General features: G+C 40.3%; 1 protein-coding gene across 4 annotated transcripts in view; it reads left to right on the plus strand.

The window, feature by feature from the left end:
• The first annotated feature begins 64 nt into the window (after positions 1-64).
• ARID1A (AT-rich interaction domain 1A) overlaps positions 65-17,155 on the plus strand; it is a 126,380-nt gene continuing 109,289 nt past the window's right edge. Inside the window, exons 1-5 of one of the 4 annotated variants that reach the window (XM_081868623.1) lie at positions 65-241; positions 2,380-2,529; positions 7,010-7,095; positions 8,581-8,674; positions 10,182-10,282. The gene's annotated coding sequence lies outside the window, so the exon portion shown is untranslated. Of the gene's footprint in view, positions 242-1,937; positions 2,530-7,009; positions 7,096-8,580; positions 8,675-10,181; positions 10,283-12,667; positions 12,683-17,155 lie in introns of those variants that run through there. The other 3 variants (XM_081868625.1, XM_081868624.1, XM_081868626.1) reach the window with 3 other exon arrangements.

The raw sequence follows: 17,155 nt of genomic DNA on the forward strand, positions 1-17,155 counted from the left end.
AGTGAGAGAGCCGAATATCTCGTTTAGCGAGAGGGGAGGGGAGTGAGCGGGAAAACGCGGTTCGGAGCTGGGAACAGCCTTTCCCTCCCCCACCCCCACTCCCTAGCCGGGGGCGCTTCTCACTGAGTTTCAGAGGCGCCAAGCTCTGCCGAGCCTGGGAGCTTCGAGCCTGTCCTCTTTACACAGAGTAAAGGGGGCGCCTGCTCCCTGCCTTTCATTTAGTCCTCCTCGTAAGCCATGTGTATGTGCCAGTTTCAGCCAGACAACCCCCCACCCCACCCGACGCACACACTGAGGGCGCCCCAGTTTTCAGTCACGGGGCATACGCCTCAGATTTCTGTTGCCCAACCTAGCACGGACGTTTGCGGCGAAATAAATACCTGGGGGAAAACACACATACACACGTTTTCACCCCTTCCCCAATTATTGCCGCACTACAAGAGCTTTAAAGTGTGGCTTTTGAAAATAAGGCAACACCCCCACACACACACACATACCCCACAGTGAATCCTGGAATTCACTTCATAAAACACCTCAGCAATATCAAGAGCCCAACTGAGTTAAGAATTGCCCAACTGAGTTAAGAATTTATGTTTTATAAAGCATTCTCTGACCTATGAAACAACCATCCTATTAAGTACAGAGCTCCCTGGAAGCTGTGCACTTGGGTTTTTATACTGTAAACTACCCTGTGGTCCTCAGATGAAGGGTGATATAGAAATTAAATAAATAACAGCACACTGGACTATAAGACCTTCAAAACTGTGATAAGCCAGTCCTGCTCCATTTGTGGGGGGGGGGGGCATCTCCTGCACATTGCCCTAAACTTTGGCTCCAAAGCCTTGCCCTGACAACAACCCTGAAGCTGTGCCTGCGGTCACAACATTTTTTAGAAAGAGAAAACGTTTCGTTGTAGACACCCTCTGGATTAGGGGAAATATTCCTTCATTTCTGTGGATCTTTCCCTCAAGTGTACAGATATAACTAGAGCAGCAAATTTGTCCTCTGAAATAGTGATGACGTCGCAGAATTGAAAGCAGGACTGGAGTGAAGCAGGGAAATGGGGAGCAAAGTTGGAAAGCGGGAAAGACCCTGCTTGTAGATGAGATAGGGGTGTGTGGGTTAAGAACAAAGGAACCAGCAGCCTTTGGTGATTAATTTTCAGAAAATATGGACAGGAAGGACACAGAAATCACAGGAAGAAGCTAGTGGTGCTGCTTCCAATTCAGACATTCATTTCTCGCTGTGTTGCATCTGGTTCTGAGCTCTCATTCTGACAAGAGTGAAGGATTTAAGAGGAAATGCTGAAGGGAAAGGGGGATTTGAAAAGTTGGTGGATATTTCAGGAGGAAGTGCTAACTAGAACTTGGGCGGGCAACAAGATTTGTAAAACTTGGGCCAGCTTTCAACAGAGAGCCAGTGACATTGGCTCTGCTCATGGACTCATGCCCAAGGGCTTATCAGTGGTGTCCAAACTTTTTTCAAAGAGTGCCAGATTTGATGAAGTGAAGGGCCGTGGAAAAGTTGTTGAGCTTTTCTAAGGGTTGGAGTTGTTGAGCTTCTTTTAGGATTCATAGAATCATAGAGTTGGAAGAGACCACAAGGGCCATCGAGTCCAACCCCCTGCCAAGCAGGAAACACCATCAGAGCACTCCTGACATATGGTTGTCAAGCCTCTGCTTAAAGACCTCCAAAGGAGACTCCACCACACTCCTTGGCAGCAAATTCCACTGTCGAACAGCTCTTACTGTCAGGAAGTTCTTCCTAATGTTTAGGTGGAATCTTTTTTCTTGTAGTTTGGAACCATTGCTCCGTGTCCGCTTCTCTGGAGCAGCAGAGAACAACCTTTCTCCCTCCTCTTTGAACATTGAAGATGTTGAGGTTTTTTTAGGATTTTACCCCAATATATAAACTGCCACAGGGGCTGTATTAAACCAAGCCGCGGGCCTAATTAAGCCCCCAAAACAGACTTTGGACAGGCCTGGCTTAGATGGAGGCAAAGGGCTCTTATAAAAATGTCTCCACAGTACAAACTACAACAGCAGCTTTGGTAGAGCCCTTTCCTTAGGCATCTCAGAGGCTCACTACCATTTCCCAATATCTTGGCTTGCTCGCAGGAGAGAGTCACCAAGGTGCATAATAAGGAGAGGGCCATGCCAAAGCGTTCTTTGCTGTATATGCTGACAGAGAGTAGGTTAGAAAGCCTTTTGCTTGTGACTCAACTTCGAAGTAGCAATGAGTGTCCTTGGGATCAGAGGATATGCAGGAGACCACATGAAAAACTTTTAGGGGATGACTGTGCCCCCCAGTTTTCCCCTCCTAAAATATATGTCAATTAACACATGGTTTACAATTCCTAAAAGTATTGTTTTTAAACAGGGCCGCAGAGCGGTTAATGGGGCAACTGACAGAATCGTTCCTAATACACCTTCATTCCCATTGATTCTGCAAAAGAAAAGTTCTGAGCTCTACTTCTATGGCATTTTTTCCACCAAAATCAAATCCAGAGAAGTCTTGCTTTGTCAAACAGTAAGTATACAGTTACATAGGTTCCTTCCTTTGTGGAAATCACATTCTGGCAGAACTACAGCATATAGCACACTTTCTCGGTCTTTAGTTTAAACCAGCTTATTTTTTAAAAATGGGGTTTAAAATGATCTGTCTTTCCAAAGGAAATAGTTTTCTCATTACCCCTTTCCACTGGGTATGTTATTCCCACCCACATGGAATGATAATCCTGAGTCTCTTTCCCAGATAAAGAAAATTCAGAATCTGGCCAGGCTTCTTGCACATTTTACTTTGCAGTACACTCTGCAAATCCTCGCTCTGGATTTCTACCAGAGCTTCGCATCCTCCAATTAAGCTAGCTGGGAGACAGGGGCAAAAACAGTGATCATTCTGAAGACTTGTTTTCTACTGATTCAATTTCTACATCTCAGTTACCCAGTGTACCTATTAACCCTGAGAAAGAGGGCAAAATCCTAAGTATTCTCAAGCTTATTCTTGCTGTTTTTCTTATCCCATTTGTAGCTACAAAGGCTTTGCATCCTCCTGTTAGTGTTGCTGAATAGAGCAGAGGACTGATGAGAATTCTCAGGCCTTGCTCTGGTTTCCCCGCCCCCTCCATTACCCCATCCCCCCTCAAGGCTCCCATAACTTGCATCTCTCCTGTTAACACTGAATAGAGGGGAATACAAGAAGCTCTGATGGTTCCCCCACCCAGCTTTTTATATATATTCTCTCTACCAGTCAAAACCTATATACACAGCCCTGTCTAATTACAAAACCCACAGCCAGCTTTGTTGTCACATCTGACTGACACACACAGCCCAACTACTCAGCTCAAGAGAAAACAAAAACAGAACTGCCTGCATTCTATTTACAGTGGTACCTCGGGTTACACATGCTTCAGGTTACATACGCTTCAGGTTACAGACTCCGCTAACCCAGAAATAGTACCTCGGGTTAAGAACTTTGCTTCAGGATGAGAACAGAAATCGTGTTCCAGCGGCGCAGCAGCAGCAGGAGGCCCCATTAACTAAAGTGGTGCTTCAGGTTAAGAACAGTTTCAGGCTAAGAACGGACCTCCGGAACAAATTAAGTACTTAACCTGAGGTACCACTGTACATTTAATGGGTATTGATAATTCTTTATTTTTCTTATTATTATCCTCAAATATTCAGTTACTGCATAGTTCTTCAGATGCTTGATTAGCGCCCTTTAAAAAAAGTTAAATCTTTGTCATTTTTTCTGGATTGCCAAGTGTCTCTTTAACCCGGAGGTTTTCAACCTTTTTGTGTCCAGGGCTCCCCTGACCAACTACATACTTTCTGCCTCCTCTCCTCCCTCTCCTCTCCTCTCCTCTCCTCTCCTCTCCTCTCCTCTCCTCTCCTCTCCTCTCTCTTTGGGAGTCCTCTGGGCAGCAGCTGCCACCACCACTGGTCTCTGAGTGGCCCCCATCCTAAAAAGAAGTGCCTCCTTATACCACCCCACAAGGGCCTGGGAAGAGGCTACCCCCAGCCCTCATTGTCTGACAGAGACTTGCCAAAGGTGAACCTAACTCAACTTGGGAGGCAGCAGTGGCAACAGCAGTGCCAGGCATTCAGCTCCCAGGCAGGAATTGCACACGGCAAGCATTTTAATTGCACACTTCTTATTTTTATTCACACACACACACACACACACACACACACACACACACACAGTTACCAATGTGTTTTCCCTATACCCCTTGTTGATCACTGAGGCTACCCATTTACTTGGGAATAAGGTTGCAGAATACTGACCTGGGACTTTGGGAATACATTGTACTGACATACAGTCATACCTTGGGTTACAGACGCTTCAGGTTCCATTTTTTTGGGTTACGGACCACTGAAACCCAGAAGTACTGGAACGGGTTACTTCCAGGTTTCGGTGGCTGCGCATGCACAGAAGCGCTAAATCGCAACCCGCGCATGTGCAGACACGCCGCTGCGGGTTGTGAACGCTGTGGGTTGCGAACGTGCATCCTGCAAGGATCACATTCGCAACCCAAGCGTCCACTGTAATGGGACTTCCTTATAAAGAAACATGTATAGGACTCCTCTGTAAAATGCTTCTGATAACACATTCTCTGAGATGCTCACATCTGTATGGGCAAATTTGTGGTTCAGCTACCTATGTCAGCATAAATGTCCAAAAAGGGCGTGACAAGAGGAGATGTAGCTGGGGTGGAGATGCCCTTATATTGGATTCTTCAGCTGCTTTTGAAAAAATGATGGGGCTTGAGGAAAGACAAGAAATAATTACAGCAATGGCCTATGGCAAAGTCCCTGTATTTGTGACATTAAAAAAATGACTGGATAATCTGATGCATATTCTCTCCAACCATCCCAAAACTCATTGTCAGGAGCGAGCCAGCAGTAAAACACCCCAAGGAGGTGGAAATAACTCTTTATTAGGAAAAAAGGAATCTGCCCTAATGAGCACAGCAACTCTTTGCTAGGTCCTTGCCCCTATGAAGCAGATGTGGAGACTTAATGTCTCTGCCCCCTCCCATAGCTGCCTAAGTCCCCCCCCCCCTCCAGGGTTGTCTCCAAACAATCTGAGACTGTGCCTTCATGCCTGACTTTGCTCCTCCCACTTTATGCCTCTCTTGGTCCTGGGAGACTAGGAGTGATAGGAGCTTGCCTCAACAAGATAGAGAGATAACTGTGCTTCTTCACCAGCCTGATTCTTCTCTGCCTCTTGGCCTCCCTCTTCTCCTGTTTGAGTTTCTGCCTCTGAGTCTGGACTGTTCTCTGCCACAGACTCTCCCTATTCATTACCTCTTTATCTTCCAACACCTGCCCCCAGTCTTCTCTCTCTGACCACTCACTCTTGTCCTATGAACATTCCCTGGGCTCTGAGTCTTCTTCCCTTGGGGGTTCCCACTACTCCTTTGCATCTAATCAGTCTCTGACACTTCTTCATGTAATGGACAGAGAGATGAATTTGCCAGTCTCATAGATCAGGCTAAAGATTACCAATAATACTAATTTATTCCAGAGCTGTAGCTGTGTTTGTTGCAGCAAAAATGACTAACAAATGTATTATTTAATAAGCTTTTGAGGACCAGAGCCTACTTAATCAGATGCAAGTAAAGTCCTATATCTCTAGAGTAGCTGATGCCACCTGTAATAAATAGATAATAGTCATATATATGTAGGCTCATTCCCAACAAAGTGTTATGATGCCTGATTTATAATCACTCCTTACAAATATTTTTTATATACCAGTGTTATACGTGAGTGTTACAATTCCGAAAAGGCAGGTTCTCAATATATGAATAAGCATTTTTAGAGTTTGTTTAACTTACCATTTTCCCACAAAAAACCCTTTTGTGAGTGCTAGTTAATGTTTGTGAAGCACTTTGAGTTAATAATCATGTGCAGTATTTATCAAATGCCTAAGGGAATAGGCACTGTAGAAGATCGCTATAATATAGACAGTCATTAAATGCAGTCTAGAAATCCAAGGCAAGGCCTAAACACACTGATGGAGGAAGCTTATTGAACACAGTGTGTCTTCCTTCTGAGTAAATGTGCATATCAGAGAAGATATATAGGGTCTTTATCCTCAGATAAAAGTATGATGCAGTACAGAGGTTTTTAACTTATTTTTAAAATACCAATTTTATTTTTTAACTAATTTATATTAATACATTGTTTGCAAACTTCAAGATGCTTATATTATAGTGTCCCATCATGACAGCATCTTATTCATGGCATTTCTTGCTGGAAGAGATCCAGTCAAGAGTAATGCTGGATGGACGCCAAAGGCTTGTATTTTGAAAAATGTGTTCCTTTGCAAAGAGAGAGAGAGAGAGAGAGAAGTGAGCAAGCAAAACAAAATATCCTTCAGCTTATTGCAGAGCACTCACATTTTTAATGTATTCTGATACATTTTTACTATTGTGCTTAGATGTCAAGGTGAAATGTGTTGTAAAAACAAGTAGTATGCTATAATAAACATTTTAGAAGTTTTTTTTCGTTTTTTTAGGACAGGGGAGACAAAACCCTTAACTGAGAGTTAAATGCAGCTCACATGCAGATGAAGTGCTCCTTTAAGGGCAATTTTAAAAAGTGCAAAGACATGCACATATGAACAGGTGGCTTAATAGAAATTTGCTTGTGCCCTATCTTCTCTCCCAGTTATAGTAAGTTAAGAAGACTGTGTAGGGCTTCAGATTAGGAGACACCCTCCCCAATTTGCAGACGAGACGTAAAGGAGAAACACATCAGCTACATGTTGAGGTGGTAGGAAGAAGTTAGGAGGAACAGTGACCTTATAACAGCATTGGGGAAACAGTTAAACAGGAAGAAGAACGTGAGTGTGTCAGTGACAGGTATGTATGTGTGCGTTCATGCGATGTAAGACTGAAAGTTGAATATGGTAATAGACAGTCTTTATCAGGGATGTAAATTTATTAGGAAAAACAAATTTTAAATAGGGCAGTGATAAACATGAGTTTCCCTTCTCTTAACAGGAAAGCAGAAACAATAACATGGGAAACATAGACTTTTATAGATCTTTATTGAACTACTGTTGCAATTACAATGCATCCATATTCAGGTAATTCATAATAGAATCAATATTTTCCAGTTGTTGATATGTCTTTTTCAAATGATTAAACAAGCTTAATCTTTCTGTTGCCTCTTACTATCAACAAGCAGCATGCTGGTGTGTGCAGCCCATTTACACCTCTCTTCCTGCAAGCATGGAAACTAACAAGGAAGGGCTAGCTTACTGTGATATGCCGAACAGGGAACCCAGTTGTCGCTTCCAAACAAGCAAGAATTTGTAAGCCTTCAAACTTTGGCTCCTTTGGAAACAACAAATCAGCATCCTGGGTTTGGAGAATATGATAAACAAGCTCTTCCTGGTTAGTTTTATCTGTTTGTGTAAGGGAAGGGGTGAAGCAGGTGTAAACAGTGAGTATAAGTCAGGGCATGACCAGTGTTGCTTGGTCATTTGGACCTGGGCTACTAGTTTGCATCTATATATTATCATTTGATGGTGGTGGTGATGTTTGTGATGCTTGTTATAATTTAATGCAGTGTCCACAATCTTTGGAGCTAGGAGCACATCTGAAAATCTACAAAACTATTGTGGCCAAAACAATGGGCAAAATAGCTGCAAAAAAACCAAATAAAACACTTTAAAAAAACCAAAACTGTCAGCATTCCCAAACCCAGACAACCCACCTCAACCAAACAACAAAAAGCCCCCCCAAAATCAAATAAATAAATACATGGGAGGAGTAGATGGACATGGGGGTGCCTGAAGGTATCAGGATGCCATTATGGAGACCACAGATTTAATGTCTGACTTTGGCCTTTTTAGTGTGAAGTGAAATTGAAAATTGCTATGCAATTAAACAATAGAAGAAATAATGCCTTGGGGCACAATTACTATGCTAAATTTCCATCAGTTACTGTAAATTTAGCACCTTATGATTTAGTTTAAGTCTTGGAGATATCCCACCCTCAGAAATTCTACACTGTTAGATCACTAGGAATACACCAGTGTGATATGATGCCAGTGTGTCCCCACTGCCAGTACAAGTCAACAAGCAGGGGAACAAAAAATGAGCAGCACTGTGCATATGCTAAGAGAGGGGTGACTTTGAAACTTGACATCCCTCACATATCCCCTACACTATCCTGTACACTATCATATTGTTATGTCTACAAAAGAGGTGGCATAGCAATATGCTTGTATTGAACTCAATAGAGACACAACACACACTGCCTGCCTTACTTCTTCTCACTCTACCCACACTGCCGCTATGGAATAGAGGAGTTGGACTAACTAAATCTAATCACAGCATACCAATATTGGTAAATGAACTCCTGACAGGAAGCCCATCACTCATATGACTGTACATGCCACATGAGGCTATAACTCTCACCTCATGATGTACGCACAAAGGGAACTTTGATGACAGGTGTTATAGTAAAAGGGTGCTTTGCACAATGAGGGGGCATATTACAAAAACAGCAAGACTGAGAATGAAGTAGGAAGTACAGATGCTAACACTTCTCAGCATCTTCATAGGTCCTCTGCTTCAGGACTCTATGTACAAAAACCCAACAGAAACTCTCAATCCACTACCCCAACTGCGAATGCAAGACCAATGCATCTCACAAAGGTTAGTAAAGGGATGGGTGGGGTGGGACCATGTTTCAAAGTATAAAAGGCTAGGATGAAACAACCCTGTATCATTTCAGAAGCGCAATTTAATATGTTTACATACACCTTGAATTAGCTATCAACTCTTGCTAGCATCTCCATGAACTCAAGACCATAGCTACCTTAATCAGATGTGGCAATTTCTGCCAAATATATATAATATATATTTCAGTATACCCACCCTATACAGTGGTACCTCAGGTTACAGACGCTTCAGGTTACAGACTCCGCCAACCCAGAAATAGTACCTTGGGTTAAGAACTTTGCTTCAGGATGAGAATAGAAATTGTGCGGTGGTAGCAGGAGGCCCCACTAGCTAAAGTGGTACCTCACGTTAAGAACAGTTTCAGGTTAAGAATGGACCTCCAGAACGAATTAAGTTCTTAACCCGAGGTACCACTGTACTACCCATTACATCAGAAAGGTTATATGTGTTCCATGGAGAATTAAGAGCATAGTTAAAAATAAAAGGATGCCAAAAGCATATTAATTGCCCCTAGTAAAACAGTGAGTAGTGTTCTTTTGTCAGATCTGTGGCAAAGCAGGTATTTTCCAATTGCTTATTGATTCTGCTGAGGCTATATGAGTTTGATATTATATTTAGAAACTGCATTACATTTCTAATATAGATGCAAAATTCTACAGGTGTATGTAGCTTGAGTGGTTCTTACACATTTTTAAGGCCCATATCAACTTCTTGGCCACCTTTTCTGATATACACCTTTCAGTTTTAAGCTTGTTTAGCAAACAATACATTTATTCATTATGTACAATAAAAGGATGAGCACATGGAGGATGTATATACCATGCTTTATAGCACAACATTTTGGATACTTTCTGACAGTACAATCCTATGTATATTTACTTGGAGATAATTCTAAGAGGCTTAATGGGACCCATATAATGTACTGGTTTTTGTATGGTTTAGTGCTATATGGAGCCCAAATCAAGCATTAGGCTCACATGTTCGCCCTTCACCCCTCATCCACCCATGCAGCCAAGAGGGCTTCATCTGTGATTACTTTCAGTATCAACACATCTTGGCTTAAAGTTATATGGAAGCCAAGAATTTTGGTTAACTCAAATAATAATTAATTGCAGATGAGCCAACTTTAAACCATAGGTTATGAATCTGGTTTGTTTGAGTAACCATTGTTGGTTTTAAACCAGGATTCCTGGTTCGTTCATAACTAAGCTGAGATTATTTGAAATGGAAAGTAATATTGGCAGAAGTCTTCCTCCTAGCTACATGAAAGAAGGTGGAGGAGTGGGGAGTGCATGAGTGAGATACTTTGCTTGGGTTTGTCCGCAATACCATGATTGTTTTGTGTGAATCAGCATAGTGTGTTTAGGACTGCAGCTTGAGTTTTTTAAAATCAAGATCACTGACCTGTTAGTTTCATCAAGATTGATTATATTTTACATTTTTAAAATTGGCCACTTCTTATATATACACGTCATTACAGTGGTACCTCGAAAACTGAAAACCAAAAGTGGAAGCCTCAAAATGGAAGCCTCAGTATGGAAAACTCAAAACGGAAGCCGTGTTTCCTGTTCAACTTCCAAGGTATGTTAAAAAACCAAGGCACTTCCGTGTTTTCAGTGTTCGAGTTCCGAAGCGTTCAACTATGGAGGTGTTCAAAAACTGAGGTACCACTGTATATCTGATCCTGTACAACCGTTCTTCATTTCCTAATATGTTGAAATGTCTAGGGTTTGAGGAAGCAAATATTAGAAAAGAGGTCAGGGAAAGTAGACTAAAGAACTCAGAAGTCAAAGCAAAATATAAGCTAATGAGAAAATAGGTGAGCCTTCTGGTTTCCTCAAAGAAAGCTTCATTTGAGGAGGTAACAAAGTGAGAATTGAATAAAAGCAAATGAACATGGAGAAGGTTGAGAAGCAGGAGGATAACAGAATAAAGGATAAAGAGGAGTGAATAAAAATATCCAGCTGACTAGAAAAGTGTAGCAATCAAATGGAAATGGAAGATACAATGTATGCATAAATGGATACAATTCTGAAAAAGTTTGAAGGAGGAATCCACCAATCTATGTGGAATGAAAAGAAAATAAAGAGTAAAAGCAAAGCAAAAGAAAATACAGTGGTACCTCAAGTTAAGTACTTAATTCATTCCGGAGGTCCGTTCTTAACCTGAAACTGTTCTTAACCTGAAGCACCACTTTAGCTGATGGGGCCTCCTGCTTCTGCCGCACAGCCAGAGAACGATTTCTGTTCTCATCCTGAAGCAAAGTTCTTAACCTGAAGCACTGTTTCTGGGTTAGCAGAGTCTGTAACCTGAAGCGTATGTAACCTGAAGTGTATGTAACCTGAGGTACCACTGTAATAAATGTAAGTAACACTACATTGCATTTTATAAATTACTTATATACATGTATGAGGACCATGTTATGCATGGCTTATTAATAGCAATTATTTTCAACATAAATGAGCACATTGGTTCAGGTTGGATAGTTTGCCAAACCATGGTTTGAGTTTCCAGACTACAGGAAACAAACCATGATGTAGAGCTGCTTGTCTGTGTGTGTTGGCTCCCCCTCCTCAAAGAATTTTGGGAGTGCAATTTGGTGAGAGTACAATACTAAAATTTATCTGTTAACAATCACTTGCCTCTCTCACAGAAACTACAGCTCCTGTACTGCCACATAATCACATTTAACACCTTATTTCTTGTTCGAGTTGTGTTTATCATACTTTGTTGGTATTTTGAACTCTGCTTATAATTATAGTCATCTTTGTATTTCTGATTTTAAGACTAATAGCCAAAAATAATGTAATTAAGCAAAGGTATGGAAATTTTTAATATACACGTCTACTCAGAAGTAAGTTATATTGAGTTCAATGGGTTTTACTCCTAAATAAGTAGGTATAGGTGTGCAACCTTAAAGAGCATGTAACCTCATGTTCAGAGGATACCTGATCATCTGAAGTATCTGCTAAAGTATGGATTGCCTGCCAGGGGCCTTGTTGACAAGCATTAAACCATAGTTTAAAATAAAGTATGGTTTAACATGCGCAAGCTGCTTGCTCTTCTCCTGCTCTTGACTGCACTGTGTGGGGAAGGAAACAAGTCAGAAAGAGCGTGGCATGTCATGACATGCAAACACAGGCTCATGATTTGTTTCCTCCAATCAAACCACAAGCAGTAAGTTTAAAACAAAACTTGGCTTATACTCATGGTTTGTTTGAAGAGAAACAAACAATGAACCTGGGTTCACGTCACAATAAACCAGATTGGCTTGTTTCTTCCCACATACGGCACAGTCAGAAGTGGTAGTGGGGAGCAAAATGCCAGTGTGCATTACACCAGACTACCAAACTACCAGTTTAACATTGCGTGTGAACTGGATGGGGTGGCTGACTTCATAATTATCTTAATTCTTGAGCCCTTTCCCTTCAGTATTCCAGTGAGCCCTGTTGCACAGATCTGACGGCTGAAGCCTTGAGAATGTCTGATATTGCATGAAAGAAAGAAAAGAAATCTCTCATTCAATCACAACAAATACCCAAATGAATATACATAATAAGCATGAGCCCGTTTTTTCCATGTTATAGGGAGAACAGCATATGGCTATTCAGGCAAGCTGATTCTGTATGAAGGGAAATAAAAAAATAACAGTGAATACTGTATAACATTACACTGAATTTGGGCATCATTTGCCTGAGCCTGAGGAAGTCTTAGGTTTCTTAAGCTGTCCAGCCTCAGACCTGTCTAGAGGAAGGATCACTGTAGTTCTCCAAGTACAGTCTGACACAGAGAATTTGCTGAGCACGCTTGTATTCTAGGGATAGGTCAGCCTAGCTTCTACTCACTGTGTATTTTATGCTTCTTTGCACTCTTGTGACCTGATTGGCTTTTGGAAGGGAGAGAATCATTTATATTTTGGTTTTCCTTTGCAGGGTCCCTTCGTTTTTGTTATGTTACTGCATATTGTTGGCTTGTTACAAGGTAGATTAATTTAAATCAAACCAAATTAAATAACTGATTTAAATTAGATTCATCATTTATACATTCTTTACTTTCTGAAGGAAGGCATTATTTCTGGAAGATATAAGTATTGAAATATGTTGATTTATGAAGAAATAGACCCTCTGCATTGCATTTGGAATGATGTTGTGACTTAAAACAATAGACCTTAACTATACTAATTTGTTTCACAATTAAACAGTTTCATATCCTTATTAACTGAACATTTTAGTAACTGCTAAATAAAGGCAAAATATATATTTAAATATACAGAAATTAGTACTGATATTAATGAACAAATTTCATAATGGATATAAAATCAAATATTATTAATGAAACATCTGAAACAGGGTTTGTTATGTTTCTGTTTTGAAAAAACACGTCTTCCCTGCTGTTCACAATAAGGCAGCTTACAACATAATTTAAAATAATTAAGACTGAAATACTTGAGGTTGGGGAAGTTTTTTTCAGGCAGAAGGACCTATTGTAAGCCGCTCTGAGCCCAGCCTTGGCTGGGGAGGGCGGGGTATAAATAAAAAAATATTATTATTATTATTATTATTATTATTATTATTATTATTATTATTATTATTATTATTCCCTCTTGGGCTGCCTTCTAGGGGCCACATGCCAGAGGTGGGTTAGGCCATAAGCAGAGCTAGGCAGAGCAACAGATGTGAATGTTAACTTTTGTACAATGGGTATATTCCAGCCAAACTACACAACTCGCATATCTTCATCCTCTGTGTATGCAAACAAGAAGTAGTATCATAGCACAAGGACACATTCCATCTGGGAAAAAGCACGAAGGAGAGTGCAGAGCAGTGTTGATGAGGGGTGTGGCCTTGGAAGAGTTTTGAGGACTGAATAGAGAGGCTTGGAAGGCCATATATGACCACAAAGCTTGAGGTTCCCCACCCCTGCTATACCTGCTCATCTTATAGCAAGTACCACTGCATTCAGTGAAAGTTACTTCTTTGTAGACATGTATAGGTAGTACCTAGTGAGTGGCTGCTGATTTTAATCTAAGCAACCAAGCAAGTTCATATGGGAGTAGGCAGTCCTTCAAATACCCTGGTCCTAGGCTTTCTTTTCACTTCTTCCCTTGCCAAGCTTTGGAGCTTCTTTCCTGACTTGTTAAATCACTGTTTTCCATAACGTCTGAAATGAAAGACTGTCAATCACTGCATGTACTTTTAAACCAAATTAATTTGTTAAAAGTAAAAGTAATATCATTTAAATTTTAAAAATTTGATTTAATCCAAAAATGATGATGCTATACCAGTGTTCCATTGTTCTTCTTCCCAATATCCAGTTCAAACCTTTCCAGCTGCATTTTAACTCTATGTTTCTTGGTTGTGTTTAACTTCAGCCAGAAGATAGCCAAACTGATTCTATACATTCTTCTGAATCTTGGTCTTTCTCAACCATTTAATAACTGAAATATATTCCACTATAAATATGCAGTTTTATTTCTGTCAGCTTGGAATGTCTGTAGAACAGGGATGGGATAGAAATTTGATTCAGTTTGCATTTAAAGGCAAACCTATCTAATTCACACTTTCCAAAATAATATGCAAACCAAAACACAGCCATCCTTCAAAATTCACACTTCTCTGAATTTTGCAATGCAGTTCTCCAGCCAAGTAATGTGTACAAAAATCCATATGCTGGGGTAGTGTGCATTAAATGCATATATTAGTGAAGCAAAAATGCATTATAGTATGGGAACTTGCTTTGTAAAAATGTGTATATTAGTAGAAATTCACTGATGAATTTTCATGAGGACTTTTTATTCACAAACTGATGTCAAAATGTGGAGTACTTAACTTAAGGTTGGAAAAATGGGAACCTGAGAGAGACCAAAATTGATAGATATGCCCATACCCACTATAGATGATGTATACAAATAAGGAACATGGCAGAGAAATTGTTTGTTCACACTGAAGCTTACTGAAGCTCCAGCGTGCACTCCATTGATTCATAGGGCTTGTACCACATTGTTTCTGACCATTAACTTCTTTAATAATTACTGAATGAGAAATTATACCAGTGTTTAAACAAATTATCCTGTATAAACACAGACCAACCTTGGATTATCCTGTATCAGAAGGTGGTTTTTGCCAGGATAGTTCTTGTCTAGTATTCTCAGAAATCAGGGATGGCCAGCCTTTCAGCATCAGGGCTTCTGTATCTTTAACAACTATGTAGGTATTCCAGCAGGTGTAGTTTGTCATGTCTCAGTACTACAGGAATTTGAAAAACTGTGTGTGCCAAACTTCCTTCATCTACTTCCTTCATCTACAAGGCCTGTTGACCATATTATGCAGGTGCACTGTCAATTGCATGGATTTCAAGGCTACTTCCAGGCCCAATTCAAAGTGACATTTTTATAAATATGGCTCTTCAGTGCTTGGAGGCAGGGTACCTGATAGACTACCTGTTTCCATATGAGCCTACACTTACACTAAGGGCATTTCCAGACTGTGACTATTTTGGTTGGGATTCAATCACATATTGGCAAATTCAGGTTGCTCAATGAAAAATTGATTCAGAGCTCTTGCACAACAAATCTGCTCCTCTAAAAGATCAAACTTTTTGATATACGGAAAATGACAGAAAAATGCACTGGAAAGTGTATGATAATACTTGCTTTAATGCAGAGTTCTCTAACATCCCCACCAAGAGATCAAAATAAATGCTCAATAAGTAGCTGAAGTTGTCTATCACCCTACAAACAAATTAGGATGAGTGCTTAGTAAACAGGTTGTCTGGAAGTAACATAAGATCTTCAATAGAGGCCCTATTCCATTTGTTGCTACCACCTGAGATACAGTAATGACTACTGGGGAGAAAGGCTTTTCAATGGTGGTATCATTTGATGCCTACCTTGCATTTGTTCTGGCACCAGGTGAAGATTTTCTTAATTTTCTTAGACTTCAGTTTGTTTTATCTCAGCTGATTTTTTTTCTGATGATTTTAGATTTTTCTGTTTTTATCTGTGTTTGTGTTAATTGTTTTATTTTGATCTGATTTTAGCTTTTAAATGACCCTAGAATTTAGTCATAGAGTAGGCTCAGTGAAATAAGTGGACTTAACTAATTGTTTGACTTATCACACATAATAAGTAAAGTTAAAGGAATCCTAAAGCTTAAAGGTTGGCATATTATATTTTAGCCTTAGGATAAATGCTCAATTTGGGTATCATCACCGTCCTAAAGCAGCACTGTTGCACAATTTTATAACTGCACAAGGAACAAAACAGCATTAAAAGAGCAAATCAGGTGGAAATAGACCAATTGATGCACTGTCATCTTCCACATCATGTAACAGGAACAAATTGGAAAAGACTCAAAGGCAATCAGTTTGGCCCGTACATATTAATTTTGATACATGTCAAATACACTTATGTGTACTTGTCATCATGTTTATAAAGTATTTCTGCTCTGACCTGCACACTAGTTCTATACATTTAGTTAGATGAATGTTACCCGCCCAGGTCCTGCTGACATATTTGTTAGTTTATTCATTTACGTTGACAATTTATGCCACTTTTCAAGTGAACCTTACAAAGCGGTTTAAGTAAAATCATGGGTAAATTGTTATGTCTACTCCTCATACTTAGAGGCTTTGCCAAACATGGCTACCAATTCTCATCTAATATCCTACACTACCCTCAAGAGCCATAAGCACTCCTGGCCAAAATGTAAAATAATTTCTCTGCTATGGCAGCTGAGCAAGTGTGAGGCCAGCAGTATTTTCAATGCAGCATATTGTTGTATTTGCTAGATTTCTAGGAAGCTTTTCCCTACTTTAAACTGGAGCCACTTGCACTATGCAAAGATATTATCTAATGGAGCTTACAGTATGGATACTACATGTCAGCTGTTGACTTAGAGTGGACAATCCTGGAGTATAAGAACAATATCAGAGCATTAATGCACCACAGAAATAGTAAACTTCAGATTACAGTGGTACCTCGCAAGACGAATGCCTCGTAAGACGAAAAACTCGCAAGACGAAAGAGTTTTTCCTTTTTTGAGTTGCTTTGCAAGACGGATTTCCCTATGGGCTTGCTTCACAAGACGAAAACGTCTTGCAAGTTTGTTTCCTTTTTCTTGAAACCGTGCATTCAGGGGGTGCAGTTGTGACTTGACTTCGAGGAGCAACTCATAGCACGCGGTGTGGTAGCCTTTTTTGAGGTTTTTGAAGACTTTGGTAATTTTTAAAGCTTTTCCAAAATCCGTGCTTCGCAAGACGAAAAAAATTGCAAGACGAAAAAAATTGCAAGACGAAAAAAATTGCAGAACGAATTAATTTCGTCTTGCGAGGTACCACTGTAATGTTTTCCCATATGGCTAGGAGCTAATAATGTACAGTGGTGCCCCGCAAGACGAACGCCTCGCAAGACGGAAAACCCGCTAGACGAAAGGGTTTTCTGTTTTGGAGGCGCTT

The sequence above is a fragment of the Podarcis erhardii genome (genome assembly GCF_964252035.2).
Source record: "Podarcis erhardii genome assembly, chromosome: 7".
NCBI classification, from domain to species: Eukaryota; Metazoa; Chordata; class Lepidosauria; order Squamata; family Lacertidae; genus Podarcis; species Podarcis erhardii.